This window comes from Sorghum bicolor, chromosome 8, assembly GCF_000003195.3.
Source record: "Sorghum bicolor cultivar BTx623 chromosome 8, Sorghum_bicolor_NCBIv3, whole genome shotgun sequence".
Classification (NCBI taxonomy): domain Eukaryota; kingdom Viridiplantae; phylum Streptophyta; class Magnoliopsida; order Poales; family Poaceae; genus Sorghum; species Sorghum bicolor.
The window spans coordinates 3,411,868-3,423,155 of NC_012877.2; positions in this window are offsets into that span (position 1 = coordinate 3,411,868).

An 11,288-nucleotide genomic window follows, 5' to 3' on the forward strand; every position below is an offset into this window, starting at 1 on the left:
GGTCCCTTACCCAGAGAGCACTGCAAAACGCGCGAACACCGGACGCGTACCACTGGACACATCCTAAGCATCTGGTGCTCTCAGCCAGAGACACCCACTGAGGTCAGGCCACACCGGACGCACAAATAGGGTCAAGCCCGCGTCCGGTGCCTGGCGTCCGGTGCCTAACCCTAGCTGAGCTAGGCATTGACAGCAGGCCGGACGCACAGACACAGCGTCCGGTGCCTCCACCGGCGCAATAGAAAATATGCATTTCATTTTCTCAAAAGCCTAAACTCAAACCTTCTCTACCCTTCAAACTCCACCTCATTCTCAAAGTGTGCTAACACCACAATATATAAAACATACAGTGCAATGTGTGTTAGCATTTTTACAATCATTTTCTTCGAAGGAGTTAAGTTAGCTCACTAGGTTCTAAATGCATACACATGAACAATGACACCTAGTGGCACTTGATAACCGCTTAGCCAAAGAATTCCCCTCTTTATAGTATGACTATCTATCCTAAATGTGATCACACCCTCTATGATGTCTTGATCACCAAAACCAAAACCCTAAGCAATACATTTGCCTTGATCTTCATAGAGTTTTGTTTTTCTCTTTTTTCTTTTCCAAGTTGAGTACTTGATCATCTTGTGGTCGTCACCATCATCACCATGATCATCACTTGCTCCATCACTTGGCATGTACCAACCTCATTAAGTCAACACACACTTAGTGAAGAGGTTAGTACTAGGGTTCCATCAATTATCCAAAACCAAACTAGGGCTTTCAACGGGCGGCAGCGAAGCGCGGCGCACTTAGCTCCTTGGGCCTGTTGGGGCTCACCGACGCCATATAGCGCGCTCCTTGCAAGGTGCGGAGAAACAGAGCATGAAGCTATTACTTTTCCTGGATGTACACATGGACTGCTACATGCTTGCATGGCTGGGGCCCCGGCTCTCCACGACAGAGCTCAAAGCGCGCTTCTTTACTGGCTAGCACAACAACCGTCCGATGTGAATCTGCCCACCCACTACTCTTTCTCATCGGCTGCCTAGTTAAACAGTACTAGTACTTGTAGCGAGTAGGAAGAGAGACAAAAACCCCAACTTGGCTGGCAGAGTAAAATATCAACCATAGGCTTGTTGATCTCAGCCGATCCGCCGTTGCCGCCACTCCTCATCGGCCGACATCTAGTCGGCGATCCCGCCATTGCATCATGGCGGACCAAGTAGGGGTGGTGGCGGACCAGGCAGAGGAGGACCCAGCCCCACTCCTCGACGACACCAATCCTGTATTTGCTAGGATGCGTGCTTCCTTGTCCCTTTCACTCTTGTCTCTCTCCACTGCTCACTACTATATTAAGTACTCATCAAGTTGGGTACTAGTATTTAGTAGTGATAAAAGCATGTGTTTTTGCTTCCTACTGGCTTTTTCCTCTAATTAATTTGCTGGTCACCCGAGATTACAAGAAAAAGAAAGAGGGAGGATGGGGGACATTGTATTTTGGAGAAATATTTGCATTTTGTTGTTCAGACGATTTCTTAATTTGTGTGTTTTTCTATCCATAATACATAGACCTAAGATTGGATTGTATTTAGCCCACTATCAAAGGAATGAGAGTGGAGGAAAAGAAAAAAGGTGGCTTTTTATTGTTCAGATGATTTAATTTTTTGCTGCTGCTGTTTAATACTACTAAGTGCTCAAAGATATGCCTTTTTTTACTTCCAAAGTCGCGTTCTCTTTGTCTCTTCATATTTGAAGATATCACCTCATATAATAACAAAATGTAAAGAGGATGGAGGGGGAATTAGCATTTTGTGGTTGGAAAGATTTATGTTTTTTGTGTTTTGGGTTGGGGTGTCTCTCCCTCCATTGACCATGAAGAAAAAATCAAATCAAATTTTCAAATTGCTTTAAGTTAAGCAATGTCAAATGGAACTAATTCATATAAATTACTAAAAGTTTTGGGACCAAGCTATTATCATTAGAGACATCACAAAATATATTTTCCTCATATACTTATTTGGTGCATACATATGGTTATCCTTTCATGCTATAAAATCTTTCGAAATTAAGATATTATGACTTTCTATGATTCTGTGAAGTGATTTTATTTTAGAATGGAGGAATTATTTGCCACTTTCTAGGTATACTGAGACATTGTTTAGTTCGTGTTTTTTTTGGGTTTGGTACTGGAGCACTTTTGTTTATATTTAACAATTATTGTCTAACCATGGACTAATTAGGCTCAAAAGATTCGTCTCAATATACCTAACAAAATGTGCACGACTAGTCATAGTTTTCTACAACTTAGCGGTTTTACTGTAGGACATTCATAACTATCAAACATATTGGATTTTTGTTGATGACTAGATGCCTTGGTTTTACTATACATTCATCTTTGTTAGTTCAAGATTTTATCGACCTCATGATAATGATGAACAAGATCAGATGATCATTATTGCTGCACTTTGTACGGTTACACTTTTAGAAAAGTGAAACAAATATTTATTTTTGGTATATGTGGAACTGATGAATTTGTTCAGGCTATTAGTAATAATGGATTTATAGAGCCTGTTCGCTTGTCAAGCCGTACTTTTTCTACCAGCCAACAATATTTTTTCTCTAATAATAAATTAGCGAATAATATTTTTAGCCATGACTTTTAGACCAGCGAACAATAGTTTTAATTCAGTTAGTTAATGGACATAGTTTATATTTTTCTGATCATGGCTTGATTTCTATACTTGTTTTTACTTATTGTGTTTCTTACACAATGCTATTAGTAAGAAAGATGCCTAATGTGGTGTTAATTTTTTTGATACAGGGTCTACAGTCAAATCGTTTTGGCAGCTTTGGATGAATGTAATATCTTGTGCCCTGTAGTTTGATCTAAGTGGTCCTTCTAGAATTGTATAGAATTAGCATGTGATTGATATAGGGATGATTTTGGCTTGGAGGAAGCTAATGGCCTATATATAGGTTCAAGAATATAATGGTGAAGATGATGAGGGATATTTGGGTGGACAGGAGTGGTGTCACACCCCAAATTTCCTACTTTGGAATGTGACTTGGAAAACACTAAAAACAAAGCCAAACATTTTATTATTTTATAGAATGTTCCAACTTTAGTTATGTTGTCAACATTCTAGATAGTGAAAAATGTGAGTTTCTAAAATTTTTGCAATACAACTTAGTGGTTTGTTGCATTCATGCCTTTGCACTGTGTTTTTGTGTGGGAAATAAATTTAAATGTTTTCAAATATGCCTAGGGTTGATCCCAATTTCATCTCCCCAAAATACCAAAAGTATTTTTGCCAACATCCTACAAAATTCTAGCATGACCCATTCTCATTTTCTCTCCTATTTTTGTTTCTCAAGATCTTGGTTATTTTGGAGTCCGAAAATTCTTCGGACCAATCTTCTATCATCTCTCATATAGCCCATCATGGAAACCCAAACTTCTTCCCTCATTAACGAAATGGATCAAGATAAGTCTCTTATCTTACTTTGGGCCATGCCCAAACCAGCCCAACACCCCTCTCTTCTTGTAGCATCAAAGCTGATGGCCTCTCTTCCCTGTACTTCCCCTTCATTCAAAGATAACAACACTTTAAACCATTTGCTCACCTCCTTTACTTCCCCTTCATCAATCTCTCTTATCTGTTTCACCCTAAGTGCATGAGTAAGAGCACAAAAATTGTTTGGCATCAATGGAACGCAGCTATGCACCCTAGTCGCCCCTCCTTCCTTGCATGAAAAACTTTCAGCATCTAATGTTTGCCCTCTTAATTCCCTAGAAAAACCACCCCTTTAATCTCTTTTACCAGCTGCAATTTATATTTTAACCAAGCACTAATGCCCCTAATGACTAAAGGAAATAGATGGTTGGCCACCATTTTTCTAATATCTCCACGCAACTCCCTACTCCTCATGTAAAAATAGATAAACCATTTCTTTCCTTTCTCTTAATTTCTTAGACCCACTTTAGTCCTCTTTTTATTTTCCCTTACTTCCAGTGGCATGCGACTATTCATTCTCACTGGCTGCACCCCCACACTTGCTCCCTTCTGTCTCATGCAAAACAAAAATAACATCTAATTGTTTCTCCTTTAATTCCCAAGGTTATACATCTTTTTAATCCTCTCCTTTGAGCAACATTTACTCCATTAGTTTGCATGCAACACCAGCCGTGATTCTTCCTCTCTCCCCATGGCGCCTCCTCTCTTCTCATCTAAAATCACAGCAGCTCATGATGCATCCTTAATTTCCCTTGGACACACCACATTATAATTCTCTTAACAATAGCGTTTACTCTACTAGTTTTTCTTTCTCTTCAATTGCATGCATGGAGCAGCAATACTGCGTGAATATGATGCTGCCCCTCCCCTCTCCTGGTGCCTTCTCTCCATTCCATCATGCAAAAGACAACCACATTTGTTCTACATTTAATCTCCCATAATTCCCATTGTTTCTCACATCATCAATTGCATGAATGCATGCACATAACTGCAGCAATACCACCTCCTTCCTGTCTCTCTCACGGAGAAGGCTCCCTCTCCTTCCTCTCCTATAAATAGAACCTCCCTTGCTCTCTACAATGCCATTTGCATTCTTGTTGTTCTCCTCTCCCTTTTGGGTGCCCCTCCCTCTTGATATATTCCTTATCTGAATCCACAGAGATTACAAAAACACAGTAGCAACAAAAGCCATCGTCTCTCCTCTATTCTCTCTAACAAAGCCATCCCCAATTGCTAGCTTGTTTCTTCAGATATTCAGGTGGTGTAGTTGTTGAACTTCTTTGGATGAAAATGACCTGCAGGTTTCATATTGACTATTGATGAAAAACTCCATCAATCTAAAAAATATTCTGCATAGTCTAGAAAACTAACAGCCGATAATCAATTTCTACTATGCTGATTCTTTTAAACAAAATATACAACAATGACATCAGTAGGAAATTGCACATTAAAAAAAGCTGTAGGACTATTTGCAGAACAGAAAAAAAGAAAACTACTGCTGCTACCTAAAAGTTATATAGATACAAAACAGAAGTGTAACTGGCATTGCTGCATGATGACTTGATTTTTTTTCAGAATCATACTGAGTATGCACAATGGTCTATAAGCTTATAAGTATTTTTACTGTGGAGTGTGGAACCCTATCATGAGAAATTTCATCCATGTTCTGCATGAGTGGTGAATCTGAAATTTCAAAGTGCAGGACATCATAGGGCTTAACTTGCTTACGCACTACCTGTTTTGCAAGCAAGGTAATCTGCTGGACAAAGTATAGGGTATGGTCACAGCTATTGATTGTGTACATATTGTTTATTTACCTACTAAGCAAAATCACAATGCCTCTGCCCGCTGCCCACACGGCCTCTTCATGATGTGTTGTCCTGCCAGCACCGATCTCCCTCATCTGCGGTAATGCTCTAGAGCAAGCCAACAACAAGCAAATATTGTGAGCACAAACCAAAGCATTGCTGATCTCCCTCCTCTGCGGTATCTAAAATGAATACTAACTGTGGACGGTTCTTAAGTATCAATTTTAATTATCAAATAAACAAGAGAAAGGACCAACATGCAAACAACACCTAGAATTAGGGTTTGATCTGACAGAATTCTACGAGTTTTGTTGTTTATCTGTTTCTGCAGGGGGTTATCAGGAAATAAGGAAGAAAGGCCCACATGTCGGGATTACATAGAGATATTAACGCACCGCGCAATTTTCTATCATCTAGAAGACTCCAGAAGCCACGGGAACGAACGGGAAGGCGATCGGGCCCGGGGGCAGGGCGCCCGCCCTCCCCCCTAGGGCGCCCGCCCTGGAGTTGTAACCAATCACGTTCAAACTCGCGAATCGTGCTCCACCGACCTAAAGGATCAAGGATAACCGTTCAATCAATGTCGGTTTGATCTGACGGCCCACGTTTACCTGAGGGGACTATATAAGCAGACCCCCTGGTCCCTGGAGGAGAACAAGTTCATCATAGAGTTGAGAGGAGCCCTCGAAGGATAACCTCTCCTCTAAATAGACTTAGGGCTTAGCATCTAATGTGAGAGTAGACTAGATCTACTAGATTGAGAGAGATAGAGTGGAGGTGTAGATCGGAGGAAGCCCGGCCTGTCGGTGTCTACTCCGAGGTTGTACCTGCGGGATCAAGTTCTCCTAACCCGAAGCTTGTTTCTAGGATTCTTCAGTATTTCGACTTCTAAATACTAGTAAGTTCTTGTTTTATTGTTCTTTGGTTTATGAGTTTACTTTAATCTCTTCGCGTAGAGTTTAGAGTAATCATCTCTAGCGTAGATGTGGTGTTTGGGCTAGGATACTCATAGATATTCCCTGACTAGCTGGACCGTGGTAGTAGCGAGGAACGTGACATTTTCGAGTTACCTTTGCAGACCATATCTCGTTAGCAGGATGGATAGGGTTTATAGGTGCGGGTTGAAACATTCCGGGAAACATTCTTTGTAGCCTAAAGGTTAGTAGTAATAGACTGGGTTAGTCAGATGCACTCTTTCTCCTAGTGATAAAAAAATAAATACGATACTCTGGACATTCCGGGTGAAGTGCTCACCGATATCCGTGCGCTTGCGGATTAATTCCTTATTGCGTTCCCAAATATCAACACTAACTTCGTCAATTCTTACATTAGTAAGAAGAACATGTTTACCAAGTATCTAATGGTTGGAAAAGGAAACACAAAGAAGAATGCCAACAGTAACAACAAACTGGAATCGAGCAATAATTATGAAGTTGTAATGTAATCAAGCATGCTATATCCTCATTTACTCTAGGTTGTGGGTGGTCAGAAAGAAGAACGAAAACCAGAAACAACACTTAAACTAATCTCAAGAAACAACCAAACAATAGCAAGAAATGGTCATCCACAGTCAAAGCCTGCAAAATCCACTCTCCTTCGGTCCTTCCCCATCAGCTTGATGCTTTCCTTAAAGTGTACCATCCCTTAGCATTCGAGACCAGTACCATACCACCCTAACGCTGACGAGACATTTCCTTAAATAAAGCCCTTTAAAGATCCAACTCCAACAAAAGAAATGGAAGTCATGATTTATGACTAGTATTAGGAAAAAATTTCTGTTGCTTCAACCTATATATCCAGGTTAGTCTCTCTCATCATTCATGGCACTGTAATCTTCTTAATTAAAATTCTGATAACATCATTTAGTCAGTGTGAGGACTGGTTTCAGAAAAGCCATGAGGACGCACCTGCACTGTACAAAGTGCGAAAAAAAATGCTGCACCTTTCAGTTCTAGGAAACACGCACTGAAAAACTTCCAGCAAACTACAAGTACATGCTTCTTCTGACTAATGTATGTTTCTCAACTCAGATATCATGCTAACTAACCAGCTCTCTTACTGTGAGGAGTTATGGAGTTTCAGAGGTTAATTTGGAGGTGCAGCTGGCTACATGATGGCAGAGGCTGCAAACCTCCCATCTTATTAGCCAGCTGAAATTCGGAGATGGTAATAGTACAAAGGATGTGTCTGCCTCTGCCAAATGAGTAGGAGGCCAACTCAAACGGCTGTTGTGCTGAATTTTTCTTCGAGACTATAGCACCCTGTATTTATGTACCTACAAGTCCTCTACTTAGGATTTAGATCAAATGACAGTTCAGACAAGACAGTAAAAGTCCTCTACTAGGATTTAGATCATACACATAGTAACATGCAGTTATAATGGTCAAGCTCATTAATTAGAATAGCTTAGATTGAAATTAAAATATAAAGAAAAGGAACCATGTAATCTTGAGTTTGAGGTACTATACAGAACCCCAGAAATCTTATGGAAAGGCCATAACCATAGTATAAGTGGTAGTTTTGCGTTGATTACTCTAGGAAAGGAATGCAACAATGAAATTAAGTTCATGAATAAAAATGCAGAAGAATATCAAAGATTAATTTTCAAAGTGTAGGCATTTTGCAATGTGTGTACAGAATCTTCTAACGACATGTAGTGAAGCAAGGAGCTTTTCTTACTTTCCACGGGATAGCATGACGCCGACTTGAAGAGAATGGAAGGGCCAATTGGGATTCAATTGATAGAAAATAATGCAAATAAAGATCGAACACGAAACATAATTTTTTATGTAGAAAATCCTTGTGGAGAAAAATCGTGGACGCCAACCGACGATCTTCACTATATGCATAGGCGGATCCACCACTAGGGCGAGCCAGGGCGGCCGCCCTAGGTTCTCTTGGGGCTGATCTGACACTCTATGAAAATTTTAGACATTAGTGCAAAATAAAAAGAGGCTCCTAGAGTATCCGACAGAGGTTGAAGACAACTTAGACGTCTTAAACCATTATGTGTGGTTCAGCCCATATAGAAAATCACAGCCCACAAAACGCAATAAGAATACGATCGCTCTTTCTCACGTTTCTCACTATTCTCGACTTTTGACTTTCTGGTCATCTCTCTCACTGATTCACAAACTTGCGGAACCTAAGAACCTGCGTTGGGCTGCAGGTATCTTCATTTTTTATTTGCCCTTTTCACATAGTTAATTGTTTAAAATTTGATTAAGGATGAATGATCGAATGATTTGGTGAAGTCAGTTTAGAACTATTAGTATTAGTATGTATGGTTTCTCTTAATTCAAGGAACAAACTTCTCTAATTTTGATGTGGAAAATATATGCTGAAAACTTTAATATTAGTCAAATTATTAGGTTGCCAAAGCAACTTATAGAATTGGTTAGCTTATATTGTCATTGGTTTGCTAAAATTTTATAGTATAAATCCGCCCTATGTCATTTCTCGAGCTGGATTCGCCACTGACTATATGATGAGAGTTTACAAACGTTGTTCCCGTATGGCTCACAAGATGTATTTATAGGATATACTTATAGGATAGACTGACTACAATCAAATATAAAAACAAATCCGCTAATAGACTTAGCCGGAACCGTGGACCCTCCACGTTAGAATTGGGATCATACTCCAACGTCAACATCTAGGCATCGATAACACAACCACATTCATAGAAAAATCATAAAATAGAAAATTCAATTTTTTTAGACTCCACATAAATAGATCTACACAATAAACATATAATATGGTAAGCTTTAATATAAAGTTTTTGGTATAAAGGTTTTGTCCTTTTTCTTTTTTATTTATTTAGCTAAATTTTTGAAAAATCATAGTAAATCATAGAAAACTCATAAAATAGAAAATCTATTTTTATTAGACTCCACATGAGTATATATACACAATTAACATATAATATGTCTATGCTTTAGTCTGAAAAAATATTATAGAAGCTACAGCTATGAATTGTTTCAATTAATTACCGAAAAGCATAGATCTAAAGCTACAACAAAAAAACTATACTAAAGCATACCACATTATATATTTATTGTGTATATATACTCTTGTGGAGTCTAACAAAATTGGATTTTCTATTTTATAATTGTTTTTTTAAATTTACTATGATTTTTCAAATATTTAGCCAAAATAAATAAAAATAAAAATACAAAACCTTTATAGCAAAAACTTTGTACTAAAGCGTAACATATTATATGTCTATTGTGTAGATCTATTTTTTTTCCTCAAAAACGCAGGAGAGCTGCGCATCATTACATTAAGAAGATAAAAATGGAACAAGAACCCATACAACAGACACAAATTACCCACACAAACACACACAACTCTAACCTCACAAGAACACTACTTATATGGAGCCTAACAAAATTAGATTTTCTATTTTATAATTTTTCAGTGATTTACTAAGATTTTTTTTAAATATTCAGACGAAATAATTAAAAAGGAAAAAGACAACCACCGTCACTTTAGTAAAACCACCCTTTACTATAGTAAAACCACCTTCGAAACTGCTTCAGGAAAATAAAATGCATAGTTTGAAAAATTAAGGAATGTAGTTTGCCTGATTTTAGAGTTGATGGAGGAAAAATGAACTTTCATGAAAGTAAAGGGAGCAAAATTAGACTTTTTACTATTTAGAAATACCTTAGAATGTACTATATTCCAGGAGGTAGGAGGTCCAAAATCAGCCCACATTAGTACGAAGGCCCACATCCATAGAATAGTAAATACTCTTGTCCTCCTGAGAGCTTAACCCTGACAGTGGGTTGAGATCCAAATCAAACCCACAACAATCCAAAACATATATATGTGAAAGTCAAAATCAAAACAAAATTAGACCACGACTTCAATCAACCACACCAAACCATACCACTTATGCGCTCGATCTATTGAAATACATTTCCAACCCACCATTTTTACCGGCACCTCATATTATTGTTTATATTTAGCCATAAACAAAAATAAAAAATAAATCTATACCTACCTAATACTAAAGAGGCAAAATTTTAGCCCTCAAATTTCGCCTGGTCCAATTTTCGTCTGGCACGGAAGCTTCCGCGGTTCCGCCAGGCTCTGGTCACGCTCGTGCGCTCGAGGCGAGACCCGCGCTGTCGCGGCGACCCTACCAAGCTGGCGTCCGCGCCGCACGCGCAGCGGCGCGCGACCTCCCGCGCCTCACGGCTGCCTTGCGCGCCATGGCCGCCAAGCCTCAAGCGCCGCTCCCCGAGGGCCTCCCTGCGAACACCGTGGCGCTGACGGCCGCGCTCGCCGACGGCACCATCACTGTGGCATCTGGATCCGCGGTTGTCTTCTCGGGCCCCTCCTTGCTCTCCAACTCTGTCGCCGCCGCCCGCATCGTCGAGGTCGCCTCCATGCCGTGGGTCACCGCCGCCACCGCATATGTTGGGTGGCTGACCTCGTGCGCTGGATGTGGCGTGCCAAGTGGCGGTTCGCCGAGAAGCATAACGGTAGGGGCGATGACGAGGACGAGTCTTCCACCGTGTAGCTTCGGTCCGAGGCGCGCATGAAGCCCCAGGAGAGGGTGCGGAAGGCGGCGTTCGAGCGGCACAAGAACTTGGAGCGCTACATTACCAACATCGGCGGCGGCGGTGGCGAGAAGGTGTTCGAAGGAAGCGTTGGTCAACACCAGAGTGCCCTTGCTCAACATTTTGAGCCCGTACATATAAAAAAATGACGTCCTGGAGTCAATCTATTGGTTCACATGCATCTTTCAAGAGATTTGATTTGAAACAGGGTGTTCTGAATTGCAAATGTCGTAACTTTTGGCTGTGTTCTTGTTAACAAGCGATCGAATCTTAATGCAGAATTCTTCCCCGAAGTCTTCGTTATCAAGACTCCGGAAAGGACATATAGATTGATCAGTGTCTATTGAGATTTTTGCATAACAGAATATACCATGTCCATGTGTGCCCACGGTGAATCCGCTGAA